General features: G+C 41.5%; 2 long non-coding RNA genes across 3 annotated transcripts in view; one reads left to right on the top strand and one right to left on the bottom strand.

Annotated features, from left to right (window-relative positions):
* Window positions 1-12,995, top strand: part of LOC310704693 — a 32,723-nt gene extending 19,728 nt beyond the window's left edge. Inside the window, exons 4-5 of one of the 2 annotated variants that reach the window (XR_014524957.1) lie at window positions 4,558-4,592; window positions 5,937-12,995. This is a non-coding gene — a long non-coding RNA (uncharacterized lncRNA). Of the gene's footprint in view, window positions 1-4,557 lie in introns of both variants that reach the window. The other variant, XR_014524956.1, reaches the window with a different exon arrangement.
* Window positions 1-16,615, bottom strand: part of LOC310704692 — a 125,717-nt gene extending 109,102 nt beyond the window's left edge. Inside the window, exons 1-2 of the long non-coding RNA XR_014524954.1 lie at window positions 16,036-16,615; window positions 14,371-14,480 (exon numbers count right to left, since the gene is read on the bottom strand). This is a non-coding gene — a long non-coding RNA (uncharacterized lncRNA). The remainder of the gene's footprint in view (window positions 1-14,370; window positions 14,481-16,035) is intronic.
* Window positions 16,616-20,178: the final 3,563 nt, after the last annotated feature.

The raw sequence follows: 20,178 nt of genomic DNA on the forward strand, positions 1-20,178 counted from the left end.
CATGTGGCTTTAACATTTTTTCTTTCATTTTATTAAAGATTTGCAGAAATTGAACTTTACAAACATGTAAGAGCTTTTTATTTGCCTGAGAATGCTAGTGAAATAATTCTTTATTTCCTTTATAAATGTCTCATAATTATCTACAGTTGAACCTCTAAAGTCGCTATTCTGGGGTGGGGAGAAGAGAGAATAGCTGACCCACGAGAAGCAAATTAAAACCTTACCATGGATGCTAATGAAACAGCATTCAGGCTCTGTTGCAGGAGGGTCTACAAGTTCAAATCACTTTGATTTTTATACTTTCTATTTACATTAGAAGCACATGCCGCTTTATAGAAGTGAGCCGTGGGCAGCTTACACTCACCAGGAGCGATGCCTCAATGCCTTCCATATGAGCTGCATCAGGAAGATTTTGGGCATCACATTTTGAGACTTTGTTTGGAGTCTCAAACAAAGATGTGCTCTCCAAAGCCCACATTCCCAGCATGTTCGCACTCCTGTCTCAGCAACATCTATGCTGGCTTGGTCATGTACACAGAATGGAAGATGGCAGGATCCCCAAGGACACCCTCTACAGGGAGCTGGCTTCAGACACTTGGTCTATTTGGCAGACCACCTCTGTGTTACAAAGATGTCTGCAAATGTGGCATGAAGGCTGGCAAAATTAACCCAACAGTCTGGGAACCCCTTGCAGACGATCACAGTGCCTGGAGACAGTCAGGTTGTGTACCCACAGCAGTGACCAGAGGAGGAATGACCGCTGGGAGAAGGAACAGAGAGAAGGAACACCATGGTGCACCTGTAGCAGCAAAACCAGATGCCTTCATCTGCCCCAGGTGAAACAAAACATGTCTGTCCCACATCGGTCACTACAGCCACAGCAGTTGCTGTAATTCTCCAATGGTTGACATTACCCCTTGAAGGCACACTCTTCCTTTAACTCCTGAGACAGACAGATGCCAACACGCAACTACATTGAGTAGTCAGAACTATGAATGGTTTGACTCAGTATAAGGCTGTTCTCATACGCTCGATATACCATTTCATAAATTTCGTTTTTGCTACCGTCAATTTTCTATTATTTTTCCACAACAATCAAGCTTACTTTGTGAGTTTTATTGCCAGTTTCAGTATTACATTTGTCTGTTTCCCATTTTCATTAATTTGTTAACTTCCCAGTTCTATAGTGCTTAATTTAATAAACATTTTAGTCCAGGCATCCATACCAATGTGGTATGATCTACTGATTATCATTTTCCAAATTTTCCAAATGCAAAATACTTACAACATCCTGCCTGCATATCCTGAGGAATTGCTTAGGTGGGGAAGGAGTTGATCAACAGCTGCCACTTAGGAACCTGATTTCCATATGCTTTGTCCTGCTCATGAGCATAACCAAGCAAGATTTTCCATCCCTCTCTGGGGAATTTCAACTGAAGGGCTGACATATGCTTACTTCACTTTGTCCTACATGACTTTAATATGACTAATTTTTTTTTCTTTACAGCTCACTTATTCTTTACTGAAAGGCCTGTACAGAGAAATTCCCTTTTCTCCACCGATGGAATTCATGCAATCGCTTTTTCTTCTAGTTTTTAACAGGCTGTAGTAATTTACATCTGACCTGTAGATATCCAGAACAGATTTCCGCAAACAGCAGTCGAGTTCCTGGAAAGTTCTTTGTAGTTATAACTGCAGCAGTTTCCTCTGCAGCAGCCATGATCGGCTTTGTGTGATGATAGTATTGCACATGACCTTACAGCTGAAGTCTAGGATTGCTGTCGAAGCCAGACTTTCCTTGTGGGAGGAGAAAAACTAGCCCAAAAAGACAACTAGGCAGAAAAAGCAGGATTTTAAAAATAGAAATATGGTACAAAATGCCTAAAATTCTGCCATTATGTCCTGTCATATAGCCACTTCTCCTAGTGACTTCTTAATTCTTTCGTATTATTTACTCCAGACTTTTTTTAAAAAGCAGTAAATGAAAACCATAGGTTAAGAGCATTTTAAGCCAAGCCCTCGCCCTTTTCCTTTTCTATGCTAACCTTTATGTATGAAGTAGTATTAATATTAGGAAAATCCACCATGAACCTTAGAATCACAGAGTTGGAAGAAGTCCTGTCTAACTCCTTGTTCAATGCAAGATATCCAGAGCTAGAACATATAACAGTTGGTTGTCCATTTTGCATATCCAATTCTATATCAGTCTTGAACTGCAATCCTGATCCTTCGCTAGTTATGCTACTTATGTGAGGTGAATCAAAATAGGAGGCAAAATAGGAAGTGAATAGTTCTTCCTTACCACCCTTGCTAGGCAGTGTGGCTATCATTTCCTCTTCCTTCCTTTCAACATACCTGAGTAATTCCCTTTTCTTCCTCATAACTTCCCTCACCAACCTGAACTTGTTCCAGGCTTCAACTTTCCTATGGCTAAAAGCTTCCTCCTAAAGCTTTTTTCTTGACACTATCCCTACAAATCTGGGCCATTAGACCTTGGCAACCTGTCCATCATTCCATTTCTTGTAGATGCCCTTTTTATTTTCAGTTCCAAATTTAAAAAAACCCAAATCAGCTAATGCCTCAATATTTAGTATGCCTACTAGTGAGTAAGCTCAATTGGGCTCAGTAGGGCTTACTTCTGAGTAAACATGCTTTGGCTTGAACATAATATATATTTGCATCCATAAGATAGTTTCTGGGAAATATTCAAAGTTGCAGAAAATACATTTTATTATAACAGAACTGGTAAGATTGCAACTAGGTTTCAAAAATTATTTGCCATGCTGCATGGGATGGTGCTGAGAAACTTCATCAACTGATTAGCTTATGTGTAATGTGTAGAAACCTTGCAGGATTTTGATTATTTTAAAATGTAGAAAGAAGACTATAGTTCTAATTATTCAAACATTCGAATGCACTATACACATTTGATATAAAATTTTAATATAAACAACACACCAGCCTGATTTTTCCATCTTTTTATGCTCATAAAATTATTTATACAAGTCAAAAGGTTGCAGAGAACTTCAGTTTCATTGCTCACTTAACAAAAGTGGGGAAATTAAAAGGTGTTTTTTAGAACTGAGCAAAGGAAAAACACAGAATGATAAGCTAAACATATCCCCCTCCTTCATATAACATGAAATCATTTGCATTGATTCTATATTTACAGAATTTTATGTAAAATGTTAATATGATCACATATACATGATCATATATACAAAAAATCCCTTCACATTCCCATCAAGAAACAAGTTCTCATTTCAGATTGCAAAGATTACCAGGAGCCTGTGGTTGGGTAGGTAAAATCCCCATGGTAAATTACTTCATGTAATCATTACTATGTGAGCCAAAATCTGTAAAAATTTAAGAAAGAAAGAAAGAAAGAAAGAAAGAAAGAAAGAAAGAAAGAAAGAAAGAAAGAAAGTCATTTCAGGAAGATGCAGAAATCCCCACACATGCGACAATAGAATTTATTACACATATTTTAGTTTAGTGAAATTCCACACATCAGTCTAGAGGTTCCAAACACTTGGTTTTGGAGGAGCAGGGGAAAACAAATCACTTTATTAAAATGGGCCTTTACCACTGATGAAAATGTAATGTGGACGTTTTAAAATGTTGCAGATATAGTTATGGAGAATAATTAACTTACAACTTGAAAGTTACAAGTTAAAACACAACCTGTAAAATGTAATTCCTGGAATAGACAGAGAGGTGGTGGGTGGAACTGTTTAAAGAACATCAGAAATTGTTTTGCATTTAGGACTTTTTTACACAAGGTTAAAATTCCCTTTGAACCTCTCTTGTGCTATTTATGCATCTGATCATGATTCACACAGATGAAGAAGTGGAGGGGAAGCATTTGTAGTGTGGGTGAGCATTCTGGTCCCCCAAAGGGAACTGGAAGTAGGAGCAAAAAAAAAAAAAACAATGGCCAAAAGAGATGTTTTTATTGCAGTGTGTTTTGGACCCAACTGGTCCTTCTTCAGGGAACCTGAGAGTAATGATTAGGGAGTTGCAGTAGTTCAAATCCCCACTCAGGCAAGAAGCTCACTGCACCCCATGAGCCATGTTGGGCCAGCCATGCTCTCTCTACCTTACAGGGTTGTTGTGGGGATTAAAAGAGGAGCAAAGAACCACACACATCACATTGAGCTCCATGAAGGAAAATGTGGTACATAATTGTACTTTTTTCAAAAAAAAGTAAGCATGTAGATGTGCTGTCGCTTCTTTTCTTATGATTGGCCCTGAGAATTCTCATTGGTCACTAGGCTGTTGAGGCAACAAAGGAGGCAATAACGGAACCCAGAATTCCTCCATTCCTCTCTTGCCCAAACTTAAAAGGGGATGTTAAAGCAGTTATACTGCTTCTCTCGCTTCACAGCAGGCCCCTTTGCAGAAAAAAACATATCTAGGCTAAGAATGGTTAGCTGGGGAATTAGCTGTTCACAGATCAAGAATCCTTTTATGGATACATGAGCTAACTTTTTTCTTCTTACAAATACACAGCCTTCAAAACCTATTAACTACCGTATTTTATTCTACAAATTCCAGGTTACCAGTTTTCAAACAAAGCCCCATTTCAACTGGTAAGTCTCCCACTAACTATCCTTACTGCTTATCTACACACTGGATTTCCCCTTTGATACTATTAGTCAATTGTGAGATGTTAAAATATGAATTACTGGAAACAAGAGTGTTGGTGTAGCTGGGTCTCGAACTCACTTAATATGTTTTTTGGTAAATAAAGTTTGAAGGATGTAAGATATCATTGCTGTTGTTTAGTCGTGTCCGACTTTTTGTGACCCCATGGACCAGAGCACGCCAGGCACTCCTGTCTTCCACTGCCTCCCGCAGTTTGATTCAAACTCGTGTAAGTAAGATTATCATAAGGAATATTAAAATCTAGAAATGTGACAAGTAGTAAGAGATACTAGTTCTTTTCCCAAAGACAATTGCCCTGGTTTTTAACCATAAAGTGCTGCATTGTTAAAATAATGAGGAAAGCATGTCTTTCTAGTTTTTTCCGCTCCCCTTGTATAAACGGAATTACCAATGTATATGCCTCCCAAGGTGCAAAGCTCATCCACCTTCCATTCCTGTTGTGATGAAAGTAGCTGACTAGTGTCTCATTCAGCAGTCAGATGGTTTCCAGGGGGGCTCAGTATGCCCTGGAAGGGCTTAGCCAGGCAGAGCAATGGGCCATAGCAAAGTGGATTATGCTTTTGATGCAATTCTGTAGTTTAGAAGTTACATAGCTGCGCACTTCAAAAATGAAGCACAATATTTGTAAGATTTCAGTACTTTTTTGTATTCTAAAACAAGTTACATTGTCCATAGGGGTCTGTAGTAATAATAAATAATAATAATATTAAATACAAAATCAGAAGTACCCGCTAACAGAGTGGGACACAGATTCAGTTAGTTTTGGAATAAAAAGGTAAGCTACGTGTTCTGTGTTCTTTACAACCCAAAGGAATTAGTGAAGTTTAATAACATGAGAGTGAAAAATTATATTCTGACAGTTTCTTTTCCAGAATGCCTTTAATAGGAGAGGCTACACCTCATGTAACATTCACTAAGGAGGAGAACACATATGTGCTGACATACTGTTCTTTATTAGCAAGCTTCCATTTCAGTCAAATGGAGCCAGTGATCAAGAGTGAAATTTGGGACTTTAGAAGAATGTAAACACAAGTTTTTAATCTGATGTTTACTTTGCTATGCTTCTACACAGAGTGTAGTTTTATCTAAGCCTTGGGTCATGTTGGTGGAACCCTGGTAAACCCTTTCATGGCTTCCCACAGTGTAACGCATCATTAGTCCCTTGAAGCTAAGGGTCTCATAAGAAAAATAATTTTGAATAATTTTGGTTCTACTGTCTTTTCCCACCTCTCCCACGGACTCTAATTATCTTCATGTCTTCTCTGCAGTATGGACAGAAAACAGTCTTCTAAGTCTTGAATCTTAAACAAAGGGTATTAGGATAGAGCAATGATCACAAGAAAAAGTAAATTACAGTTCAAAACATATTTGCTGCTTATCCTGTACAGTTTAGCCTGTAGTTTTAAATCCGCAGGAATAACACTTTGCCAATTACTGAGCATTTATGTTAATCTGATTACTCCCCTCATGAACAACCTTATGCTTCTGTTTAAGGAATTTCTTACTCTTGAATTTAGGGAATTTGTTCAAAGTATCATAATCATATTGTAATTTCTAGCTTCCCTAATGTTTAACATCCCTCCTGGCTCTTTACCTGGCACATTTTTTCACAATCTGCCAGGATGCTAATTAAATTAACAAAGAGAAATGAACCAAAGGGAGAAGTTTCTGAGAGATCCAAGTCATTAAAGTTTCACTCCGAAGCTTGATTCCATCCCCTCCTTTTCTTCAATGGTTGTTTTGATGTAAGACAATGTGGTTAAAGAAGTGTGAATGTGTGATGTGTGTGATGGCAATGGAGCCAGTGGAAGTTTCCATTGGCTTTGCAGCATATGCATAACTTGGTACATAAGCACACGCAGCAGAATTTAGGATTCTTGGAAGCTACTGGGGGAAACAGGGATCCAGAAGTGCAAGAACAGGAATCCAGCCATGAGCTCCAACAACTTAGATAGTCTTGCTGGCAAACACTTTAATATGAAGGAAGCTCAGGGAAGGAATAGCTGTTTTTACCATAAGCATCATATGAAGTGGTCTCTGAGCAGGTTGCGCAGCTGCCCCTGCAACTCAGAGACAGAAAACGCCAAAACCTCAACATACTTTGTTCTTCCCCTCCTGTTGAGGTTCAGTCCCACTTCGTGGAACAGCATAAAGCAGTGATGCCCAACCTGTGGGCAATGGCATCTCTTATCTTCTAGGGCCCTCATAAAATGCTATGAATATTTGTCTGAATCCTTTTTCAAGGCTAACCTTCCACTTGCCCCCTTTTGAAAGATCCCACCAAGTGCATGACATTTGACTGGTCTTTCCCTTATCTGAAGCAGCATCTTAACTACAAGAGCAGTGTCTTTTTATGAGTGTTTAATTTTTAGATGGGGACGTGGGTGGCGCTGTGGTCTAAAGCACTGAGCCTAGGGCTTGCAGATCGGAAGGTCGGTGGTTTGAATCTGGGTGAGCTCCCGTTGCTCAGTCCCAGCTCCTGCCAACCTAGCAGTTCAAAAGCACGTCAAAGTGCAAGTAGATAAATAGGTACTGCTCGAGCGGGAAGGTAAATGGCATTTCCATGTGCTGCTCTGGTTTCACGAGAAGCGGCTTAGTCATGCTGGCCACATGACTCAGAAAAACTGTCTGCAGACAAACGTCGGCTCCCTCGGCCAGTAAAGCGAGATGAGCACTGCAACCGCAGAGTCGTTCGCAACTGGACCTAACAGTCAGGGGTCCTTTACCTTTACCATTAATCTTTAGATACAAACTTATCTTACTTCCATATATAATTGGCAGAAGGAACGTCACTGCTCTGAGGCTGCTCAGTGGAGTCCTTCGTATGTTGCATTAGAAAGATACCTATATGATTCACCTGAAAGTATTCATCAGTATGCCCCATTCACTTCAATGAGTCTTATGCAAGAGTAAAAAAAATACTAGCCCGAGTGAGCATCTTACAGTGCAATTCTGGGCATGTTTTCTTCAGAGTTGAATTGCTAAACATTTTATTCTAAAAGGGGGGGGGTGTTCTAGTTGCTTGGCACTTCACTGAATATTGAGTTTTACAAGCCAAAAGACATCAAGGCTGTTTATTTTGAGGTGTTACTCCCAAACTACCTCACAAGATATGCAACTTAAGATTGTGAAAGCATATATATTGCCCACCTTCTCTTTATTTTGGATACTGCCAAAGTAAGTGAGGAAGAGTACCTAGTTAGTGTGGGACTTTTGCCACATTTTAATTACACTTCAGACTTTTGATGTATAAACAAATACAAAGATTAAAGCTGAATACAGAGATGGAAGTGGAAAGGAATCATTAAAGGATCAGATAATAGAGTCTTTAAAAGATATAGACATGGTTTTCTTTAATCCACTGGGTAAAACACAACTTTCAAAGTAACAAGCTGTTTATCTACTGTTACACATCCAGTAGCCTAATTTTGCTGCAACATGCCATACATGTATGTGTCACACATTCCATTTCATACTCGGCAATCGCATCTTTCAAAATCCATGTGCCCAAGAACACTATAAACAGCTTATATGTATATAAACTGATGTTTTTATCTAAGATAAATGGAAACCAGGGGAAGAGAAAGATCTCATTCACATCTATAGGTGCATGCATTTTGCATAAACAAAAACTACAATTTAAACACATGCAGATAAAATTGCCACAGGGGACAGATCCCATTTGTAGAATGCCAGTTGCCCCATTTTATGAAATATTCCATATGCCATAATACACCTCACAACCTTAATTGTCACAGTTTACGAAAGTACTTACAAGTTTCATTAAAAGGTACTCCTTCATTCACAGCTGGATAAGCACCTGCATACATTTTTGTCTTCACTGCTTGACAACATTCTGCAACTCTCATTAATTACTGCATGTAGTTCTAGGCTGACATTTGATTATCAAATCACCTTGGCCAATTACTCAATTAAATAGCAACTGTTTGATAGACAAATGGACACACACACACAAATCAGTTAGTGTCTTTGTTACCCATTGTTTTTCTTACATGCCACCCCCCTTTATGTATTTTTATAGTTTGTATATACAGTATTTATATGATCATATTCTAGATCTGGGATTTCTGCTGAAATTTATGGATTTTATGCAACCTGAGTAATCTCACAACTTCTCCTTAACTGAAAAGATGCAGAGGCAGACTTTTGTAATCTTTTGTAATATGGTGCCCTGTGCTAGAGCAAAATTTGGCATGCCCAAATGGATCTTGTCAATTATGGATCTTCTCAGTTTTGCACCCCCTCAGCTAGGCGCCCTGCGGGGGACGGAGTGCCCACTCCACCCTAAATCCAGCACTGTCAGGTGTTCTCTGTCTGCACATGTTTACAACTGCATGAGGGAGAGCTGGGAAAGGGGTGCTGGTAAGTCCTGCCTCTTGTTTGCAGGTTGCCAGACATGCCACTAATGCTGCTTCTATTTTCCTTGACACACTCAACTCCCCATTCATAATTCATAAGTTACCAGCCAAAACACTACCAAGTATACTGGGTACGGCTACTTAACCAAGTACAAACCATCATGTGAATGAGATAAAGGCATGCTCAAAACTCTTCTTCTGTATCCACTGCCTTATATGCTACCAACAGCCAATTTCAGTATATACACTATATATCTATATATCAAAAACCTACTCCCAATGCTCTGTGACCAGAGAAAAATGAAGCAGAAGGGTCTATGATTCTCTTATCTAATATTCCTTCTGGCTTCTAGCCCTTTCACTAAATTTTAAAAGGCAACATTTTCTTGCCAAATTCCTTTTCTGCCCAACATGACTTCCAGCAACAGCATTTTACTAGCTAGCCACTAGCTGTGGGAACATTGCGTGAATGCCACAACTCACCACAAACAATGCCAAAGACGGAGACAGAGTACTGCTTCCTAGAATGATGCCAAGTAGAAAACTTTCATAGGCATGTACAGGCCTGATCTAATGCAGGAAATCAAAGAAAAAGATACTGGAATCAAATGGGACTGATTTTAGATCAAAGCAAGCTGGGATCACCTGTTTAAGGAGACACCAGTTTGGGATTTAACTAGGCCACACATTTACCAGAGTTCTTAAACACAGGAAACGTTTAACTCAAGACCATCCTAGAAGAAAAAAAAGCTGTACGATGCAAAGTCCACTCACCCAATCTCCTGGCACAACCAAGTTCCCAACAGATACAAAAACAAACACAAGGGAATCCTTGTAAGCTCCTTAACAAAAATCATTTGACAGCCATCAGCAGCGCGGTGCTGCTGAGAGCTGCCTACTTCACCAGCTAGCAAGTTCCTTCAACCCTGTAAATGACCTGCTCAGCCGCTTTGCAGGGATAAAACTTTGCATTCACCTGCTCCAATGCTCTTCAGACTAGGGGACCCTTTCTCCATGGTCTGCTGCCATGAAAAGCGGCCACCTGTGTCGACACCCTTCACTGCCCCACAAGTTTATTCACAAACACTCCAATACCATTCCTCAAATTCCCGAGAAAAGCATTTGAGAGGTGCATGGAATCTTCCATATACATATCATCACCTGATAGGTGCCTAGCTGATATACAACTATTCTCCTCTGCAGACCGAAAACCTTACCAAGCTCCAGAACGACTTTCCTCCATGCTTCTTCTATGGCCACTGGGCAGAATTTCTACCCAAGCACAATGGACTCCTGGAAACGCATGCCTGGTGATACTGATGCACCAGGCCTCAGTGACTGCTTCCCCCTAAGATCACATGCTCCCTTATCACTATCCTCCTCTAGTACTGCTGCAAAGAGATGGGAAGCTTTCACTGTAGATTAGCCATAGTGCAGCATTAAGTAGCACTGTGTTTATATATGGAAGTGCTTTATATGTATGTATTTCTGATATTGTAAAATCACTTTGAGATGTTTCATAGGAAGCAATTAAATAATAGTATTTTTTATTAAAGAAAACCCAAACCCTTTACTGTCGTAAAACGTAACTATGGTTTGTTAAACCGTGTGCAAGACTTTGGGGGCTTGTTCCCACCATGAGCAATCATGAATGTTGCTATTGTCGTCCCTGCACTATGTGCCTATACCTCAAGACGTAAGACATAAGAAATGTCATATATAGGACTCTTCTCACCACTCAGCTCCTGTGAGATCTCACATTCTCAAGCCACATCCCAACCTTTTTGCCTTGAACTCATGCTTTTTACAAAGTCAAAGCTGTCCTTCAACTCTGTAACCACCTCCTTCCTTACGAGCTGTGCTGCAAGGATACATAGCTGTCAATGTTTCCCTTTTTTTAAGGGAAATTCCCTTATTCCGAATAGGAATCCTTGCAAGAAAAGGGAAACATTGACAGCTATGCAAGGATAGGAGAGCCCCATCTGCAAACCTCAGATTCCCCACGTGGCTGTTTCGAAGAACAACTATTTGCCCTGCTCCCCCAATAATAAAATATAGCTTGGATCTGAAGCTAGCCTAGAATGAAAAAGACACCTAAGTTTCTACCACCTGATTAAGGCTTTAGGAAGATTTCTGTTTGTTGCACAGCAAAGGAAGCAAAGGTTACCCCATCCCCATACTAGTAAGCTACGACTATTCTTACAATGGACACAAGGATTTAAAGTAAATCAGGGGTGTTATTTATATTTCAGCTTACCTCCCTATTATTTACTGACCTTTGCATTGAAACTAGTACCCTGCTATAAACAAACAATTTCTCAACTCTTTGCACCTGCATAAAGGTTCCAGGACTTGAGCCCCACCATAGCAAATCCATTTAGACAAAAATATCCATTGCCTTTCCTCTTTTTCTGGTTTACAAATGGGGAATAAACTCTTTCCTATGCTTTCCACTTTCCTAGAAACATGGGAAGCTGCCTTATATTGAGTCAGTCCATTGGCCACCCAGTTCAGTTCTGCCTCCACTGACTGGCAGTGGCTCTCCAAGGTTTCAAGCAGGAAACCTTTTTCCATTTCTACTTGGAAATGGCCCAGGGACTGAACCTGGGACCTTCTGCAAAGCAGGTGCTCTAGCACTGGGCTACAGAGGCTTCCCATGCTCTGTTAATACTGTCCTCAGGAGACCAGCTGGAGCTTGAAAGCATTTGCTGTTCCAATGAATTCTTCCAACGCAGGTAAGAGCTTCAGGATGCTATCTGTGCTCACAGGCTCTCCATCCTTGGAGTTTGTCTGGAAGAAGAACCATCAGCATCTGCCTTTTGGCTGGAATCCAGTGTTTGATCATTATCTGCGTGGTTTGACTCACACAAAAAAGAATGCAAGGATCCATGTTGTGTAGCACTCAAAACAGCAGGAATGCAAGCTGCCGAGATGGCTGAACTGCGGAAAGTGGAGCCCCAAACAGAACCGGGGAAAAGAAGAAACCTGTCTGCAACAGAAACTTTCCCCCAAGATTTCTGATAATGAATACACGCAATTTGACATTCATATAGTATACCCTCATCAACTTACACAAAGCAGCTGTGGAATCTCTCTGAATGGAAGAGTTTTTCTCCCAATTACTTTGTGAACACGCCAAAAAAACAGATCAGGCACTCTGAATACGATGACAGTTTATTTCAATTATTTATGGCAATTCATCACAATGTACAGTAATGGTACTTGTAGACTAGTGAAGTCTCTGTAATAAGAACCCTCAGTAGAGCACTCTGCCTACTACTTCGCTTACATTAGATATTACTGTTAATATTTTATGACTGCTTACTGTAATACGACGACATACTACCACATTTTTATATGTATGGCTATGAATTTATGCTTTCATTCTGATGTACACCTGCCAGTAATACAATTAATCCAATAAGCTTTCAAATTCATATGTTCATAAGCCCAAAATGCTGCATAGCCGGCAAGTTCTGTTTACCTTTATATATCAATTATGCCACATGTTATAAATCCTGTTGATCTCAGATCTCCCAATGAGTACTTTAAGGATAGAGGTACAAGTATGCATGTGTTTGAATACTGCAAGGTATTTAAAGAAACAGGGTTCAAATGTTTATTTTTACTTTACTTAGTTCAGTTCTCTCTCTAAGGAGAAATTGGTTTAAAAACTCCTTTTGACACATGGAAAAAGAATAAAGCAAAATAGATATATATTGGCATTAGCATGGTATACTGTAAAGGCACTTATATTGAAGTAAGATTCAAAGTCCTGGTTTTTGCAACTTATTTACTGTAAATGCCTCTGAATTATATTCTTTGAAAGCTCTTGGAAATGTCTATATTCATTTTTAAAGACATCTCTGTATAGCTAATTGAAATTTTATCAGCTAATGAAAATACATTGTTAATTACTTTAATTTTGCATCCACATTTTCACTATTCTCTCATACTGTGTGTGTGTGTGTGTGTGTGTGTGTGTGTGTGTGTGTGCATATATATATATATATATAAAACCACATTAAACAGTGTTTGCTGTTTATATATTTATTTAAAAACACTGTAAATTACCAGAGTTTTATAAAGAATAGTCAGTACATTCACACTGTAAACATTCATTTCAGTGCATGCAGTTGCCATGGTTAAACACACTGGTATGATACAACAAGCAAATCAGTTTATGATCAGCAGACATAAGAATATCAAGCCTCTCTCCTACGACAGTGTAATCTGCAGACTACAATCAGCAGCTGAAAACTTTTGCTAGCCTTGGCAGCCAGCCAAAATTTATGGGAACTACCAACCCTGCCCCTGTCCTGGATCAGGAGAGTAGTGAGTTCTCAGCCACTGCATCAAACTGAGCAATGGAAGCATTCAAACGTACTGCTTCCAAATCCCACCGAAACATCAGTGTGTGTGTGCTCACCCTTCGCCTGAGCTAAGAGTAGGTTGAGACCTTTCCTGTGATGTCATGCTGAGCTTCAGAGGCATTTCAAAGCAGCAACAGCCTCAAATAAGGGTTTGGGCTCCACCATACCTCATGCTGAGATTCAGAGGATCCTCATTTCTTCTGAGCCAGCAGAAGGGTGGCAGCTCATTCCTGATGCCATTATGGTTTTTATAAGCACTCATTTTTCCAAAAGCCTGTGACTCCGATCTCCAAAAACTGGAGATCAGAGACACCACCTGTTTCTTGCTAGTCTATAAGACATGCTCATCACTGTCCGGTGCATTGCGGATCCCCAGAAAATATATTTCTTGTCCACATATTTTCAGTAAAACATCTTGACTTTCTTTATCTCTACAGAGATATGATTCCACAGTAATTCTGAAACCGCCATTGGCTGGCAGCCCATTCTTTTATATAGATTTTATATAAATTAAAATCACATTGATTTTAATTTAACTTGCTTTTGAATGCACTGAGGCTCAGGAAATAAGTAAATTAGGCAGCTTTAAAAGGGAAATGCCAGCCTTAATTAGCTTATTTGTGCCAGAAATCAATGTTTTGCGGAACTGAAACATATGATTTTAGCAGTAGTAGCAGAAGACGACATTGGACTTATTGAGCATGATATTGAAGAAAAATCTTAGAGCACAGCTTTCAAGGAATCTCTTGCATGAATACCAGCCCTCCTTGATTCTTTCAAACTAGTATTCTACTTTCAAGCTACTATGTTTTTTCTGTACCTTTTGGCTTTTGAAACGAGCTCAAATGCTTCCGATATTTTAAGTTAAATTCTGTTTAAAAATGGCCAACTGTCAAAATTTGGTAAATACTGGGAGCACTATAGGCAGTTAGATTAATCAATTTACATACCTGTGGTTTCTCAAGTTCCCAAGCCTAGTCATGTGTACACTCTCTTCATTTTCTCAGAGAGAGAGAAAATAACTTCTGCCAATGTTTGTATTTGGCTTCCACACTGCCATCTATAGTCAATAGAAGAAATTAGACATCTATTAAATCTCTTGGTAGACTAATGTCACATCCAAACTCTAGCCTAGATTGTGTTAAAGGGACTCAATCATTCCCACTAATAATATAGGCATAAAGATAGCTACAGTTTCTTTTGCAGCACAATTCCATGCACGTCTACTCAAAAGAAAGTCCCAGTGCATTCAGTAGGGCTTAATCCCAGGCAATTTAAGTAGAAAATTGCATCCTTGAAGTATTTCTTCTATATTAACTCAAGACCATGTAAAGGTTAGGAAAAATAAGATGCATTTGTTGTCTTAATATTTAATACTTTACAGCTTTCGGGGGGGGGGTACAATAACATATATAGCAACATTAAAACGTCCCTGATTAGCTTTGTATGAAATACACATACACAAAAAAATGTGCAATAAGCAACTATTTAAATGATATGGTTATTCTATAAAGTCAACCCATATACATATCAGAAGCTAGTACACAAACCACGTATGCTAAAAATGTAAACAGAGGTTTCCACCGCAACCCTATCAGTGTCTACTCAAAAGTAAGCCACGTTAATTCCAAGGGCATACAAGACTGCAGCGGAAGCCTAGCGTACTTCTGTGATAGAAGTTTTCTCCATTCTATTTATGTTGTAACGTACATGTTGCCGCGTTGTCCGTTTTCTAAAGAGTACTTCTGTGTTAGAATCAAGAGTGTTTTATGCAACCAATTTAACACATTGCCCTCCAACAAATACCCTCAGCCCTGATTCCCCTGCCATGGTAATATTATTCTCATACTCTGTTAGTCAGAAAAGCGAGACAAGCTGTCTCCTATAAGAGGTTTTGTTTTTCCGACATGCACGACTTTCCTGCCAATCATCAGTATTCTTGTGTTAGATGCGTTTAACCCAAAATCTGAACACGCACGGACAGCAGCAATTTTGTCTAACACCAGACTGTACTGCTTCACTGTATATCTTGCACAGCACATACAGCGGCGGACTCGTCTCCCTCTCCCTGGAAATTACTACTCTAGAACTGCTGTGTTCTGCACATGGCCAGGCTCCCTGCCCGCTCGACGACGCCGAGCCACTTGTCAAGAGGTACACACGCTGCTCTTACTCTCTTGCCCCTCGCTTCTGTACTTCTTCGGTCCAAAACCCCAAGTAAAAAAACAAAACAAAACATAAGCAAGCCACGCTAAAGGGGGGGGGACCCCTCTCCGTTGCCATTAGCCACACAACACGCACACAGAGCTATAGGTACGGTTACATGCATATGTATTTTTAGACAGCCAATGGAGGGGGGGTGAGGAGCAAAACAACCGATTGCCACCACCCCCACCACCGCGAATAATCACTCACTCTTGCAGCCCTGCACCTCCATCCAGCAAAAGCAAGGCAGCAAGTTGTGCGCTACATCTCTCCCTCAGACACACAAACAGACCCCACCGAGGCAGCAGCTGGTCTCCCGATTGGCTCGTCGCCCTACTCGCCCCCCTCCGTCGCCCGCATGGCTGCAGCCACCCGGGGCTGACAATGCGGTGGAAACGGGTGTTGCCCACCTGCGCACATGGGCTGCTTCTCCTCTCGCGCTCGCTGCCTCCTGGTGCCGCAGGATGAAGTGGCGGCGGCGGCGGCGGCTCCTTGCAGCTCCCTGGGCTTCCCCCTTCGCCCGCCCCTGCTCGCTCAGCCCGCTCCAAACAGCCAGGGGGAGCCTCGCACTGCGGGTGCCGCTCCTTCGCCGCTTGGGATTCCTAGGGAGGGAGGGAGAGAGCGAGCTCCCCGCCTCGCCTCGTAGGTCCACGAGCCGCTACTCCCTCCCCGGGAGGGAGCGCGTGAGGGAAGGAGGAGCGCGCGAGCGAGCGAGGGAGAGCGCGTGCTCTCTCCCAGGCACGTTTCTCCCGCCGGCTGCCCTCGCTTGCGAAGTCCCGGCGCATCTATAGCCGGCGCCCTCCCCTCTTTCCTCGCCCTCCTCCTCCTCCTCCCCACCCTCTTTGCTTTTTATCACATGCCCGAGTCTCTAGGCGCCTCTGGCGCCGCTCGGTGCGCGCAGCTCTTTCGCCAGCCTGCCTGCTGCCTACACACAGCCAGGCCGCCCCCTCCGCCCGCCTGCACCACAACCTGACTGAGGCGCACAGCGCGCGCGCACACACACACACGCGGAGAGAGTCAGTCCGTCAGTCAAGTCACCTGACTCCGCTGCTCTCCCGGCCGCCCCCTTCCTTTTCCTCCCGTCGCCGACCACGCTCGTCTGAAACACTGGGCCAGCCCACCTGTCTGCGCCCCCTCCCAAGGAGCCGCGCAGCCACCCACCCCGCTCTCCCTGCCAGCTAACCACCCACCCACGCGGCCTCTCGGAGAGAGGAAGCGGGGGAGGAGGGCGGACCGGGGTGAAGGGGAGAAACAGAGAGAGAGAGGCCACGCGGAGCCCCCTCGCCTTCCACGGCGCGCGCGCACTGCGGACGCGCACACGCGCCTGCACACTTTCCCGCCGCCCCCGAAAGGGCCGCCGGCGGGTAAACTTCAAGCTGCCCCCACCGTGGAAGAAAGGAGAGAGGAGGCGACGGGAAGTCGAGCCGCGCGCTAGGAGATAAGAACGCGCTCTCCTTTGCTGCGGTCACAAATCCGTTGCACAGCCGAGGCAGGCGCATCTAGGTCTACAAGGTGGAGTGCAATGAGCGGAAGTGCTTGGATTTTAAATAGTTTTGTCTGCCTACGTCAGAATCGAAACTTGCTTACCTTGAAAGGTGTCCCTTTTGTCTCACGTAGCACAGGATCAGGGTGCGGATAAAATGACCATCACTCCTCCTCACCTGGTGGGAGTAAATCTCAACACCTGGCCGCCCACGTCAGAGGGGTTTGTGTTTGGAACCGGGGTCTTAAGTGTTTTAGTCCCCTGAAGGCACTGGCACCGGCGTTCTGCTCAGAGCATGTGTACACCGGAGTGAATTCCAGTGGATTTGCAGCACAATCTGATTCACATCTACTGAGATAAGAAATGTCTGCGCTGTGCCCAGTGGGGTCTTCTCCACACACACACACACACACACACACACACACACACACCCAGTAAGTGTGCCCTGAGTCCTGACGTCTGGTTAGCAATATAGCCTTGAATAGGGCTAACTCTAAAAAGAAGTACCTAGCTTCTCCATTGCAGTCCTATACATCCTGGTTACTGGTGCAGCAGGCAAAAGGGCTCTTTTAAGCAAGTTCCACTAATTGTTCATCTAATCTTTCCAGTCTTGGAGATATACAAAACTTAGTCCACAGTGAAATTAATTGTGCTTATAGAGGACACTTGATCTGAGAATGCATATTTGAATTTTAGGAACATCAAATGAATTAAATCCAGGCTGGCATAAAAACAACAACTGGTCATTTGGGCTATTAATTTTGGTGAAACCAAAGTTTTCTGTTGAGGCTACAAACTATTCTACAGCACTTCTCTGAGGCTACACAGTTTGGGGACAGTAGCTTTTACACAATGGAGGAGGGGAGGAAATCAGATCTAGCTAACTTGTGTTTTTTAAAAAACTCAAAAGTATGAAGCTTCTCACAGTATAAAAATAGGCAAGGTATTCCTGCTTGCCTTGCGTAGGTAAAAACTATAAACACACACATATAGAGAAAAAATACTGTATTGTTGGGACTCTGGTGTTTTCCTCTAGTATTTTACACTAAAGTGTGCAATCCATATCTGGTAAAGTGAATTTCAATTGACAAAATGAAATTATGTTTATAACCTTTTTTAAAGAAACAAACAAGTGGGCCCTGCAATAGAATGTCTCTTTACGAAGCAAGTCCTGCTGCTGTTAAGAATTTCAGCCATTCCATTCCATTTTCCTTCTCCACTGTTTTTTTCTACCTTGCCCCCAATGTTCAGTGAGTATTTTTTGGTCATCGAATATGCTCAGTCCTCCTTGGTTTGCTTTGGCAGTCCCCCTCTGCACACATACTTTGGAGAATTTCCCCTAGTTTCTGTACTTCTGCACCTTGCAGTTTCCTTAAGCTTGCTGATACATCCCTCCTTTGTGTAGATGGCATCATTCATGTCACATTAAGCAGTAACTCTTTGGCTACATACATACCATACATTTAAAGCACAATCAAGTACATAATTTCCCCGAAAAACTCCTGAGAACTGTAGTTTACCCTTCACAGAACTATAGTTCCCAACACACTTTTAAAAATACATTTCCCAGGATTCTTGGGTGAGGGCACTTTAAATGTACTGTAAGTACACAGCCTCACAACCTGAACATAGGAAATAAAAGGGACTGGTCTTTGTTTCTCCAGGTAAAATTTCATCTTGTAAAACATATAAAGTAATAGCACACAATGGCATCCTGCAACTTCATTTTCATTGCATCTTTGCTTTCAACATATCTGAATAACTCTAACTCTGCTGTGCAAACTCACTTTCTTGTGAGCATTATGGTTATCCTTCAGCTAATTTTATCACATCACTTTGTGTAGCCAGAAAGTCTTGCAGTCAAGGCTTCATAGTCTACACTAGTAAATAAGCTACGCAATTCACTACCAGCCCACTGGGTATGTTTTCCCCATATTCTTGTACATGATACATACATCACCAACATAAATGACAATAATTGTGTAAACATGCTTTAGATTCCAATATTAAAATGTTACTTATTTGAGGGGGAAGTTAGCTGCAAATTATTAAAAACTAGTAGCTCCTGTTAGAATATTTCAAACATGAATTAATATAGACAATTTACTAGCATTCGTAAATATATATTGGTCTTTAACCTGTTTTTTTAAAATAAAACTCAAAGTATGAAAACATTACTAATGTTCTAGAAATGCTACCCTTCCTTTTTTTCGAGACGTCTGAAGCAACCTTGGTTTTTGCAAATATTACCAAAGATGTATGTGTAGATAGATAGATAGATAGATAGATAGATAGATATAGATAGATATAGATAGATATTGTTGTGTTTGGAGGAATTGTGTCCAGTGCCAAAGATTACACCTTCTTTCCAAGCAATTTCAGGTTGTTTCATTTTAATTGTGGCTAGAATACAAAAGCTGTTGTATATGTCTGGGGAGAAATTACCTCTGAACACACAATGAGCCATTTCTTTTTACCATATTTAATCAAATGAAGCCTGTTGACAATTCATATCAAAGTTTCAGAAAGATGTCCCCAAACCCCATTAAGTCTAGGTGGAAGTGGGTAAGAAATGCTCAAAAAGAGACAAACACTTTGTGTATGTCTGGTGCCTCTATCTGTGTCATCAGAACTTGTATTGATACTGTTCAGTTTCTCTGCCCTTGAGAACTTTCATATTTCCAGATAATGAATTGGCGGACTCTTCAAGTGCTTGTTTGGTCTTCCACATAATTCAGCTTTTTGGAAAAACAACAACAGCCCTTTTTCATTCTCAGGCTTATTTATGCTATAGATTCACCACAGGAACAGGTACTTTGGTAGTTTATTCATGCCACAGCTGATGTGCAGCAGCTGAACTGAAAAACACCTGAGAGTCCATATCCAGCCCTTAGTACACTTCTCCAGGCCATGCCTCTCACTGGCCCCAGTCTGTGCCATCCTTGAGTGCTTCTGCCTGGCGGAAATGTTTCCTTGAGCTGAGGAAATGCTTCTTGCTTGCCTTGAAGGAGAGACGTGCGTGTGTAAACCTTTGGGTTTTGTGTAAGCTGGTATGTAGCGTACTGGACAA

This window comes from Podarcis liolepis (genome assembly GCF_965112155.1).
Source record: "Podarcis liolepis genome assembly, chromosome: 4".
In the NCBI taxonomy this organism is placed as follows: Eukaryota; Metazoa; Chordata; class Lepidosauria; order Squamata; family Lacertidae; genus Podarcis; species Podarcis liolepis.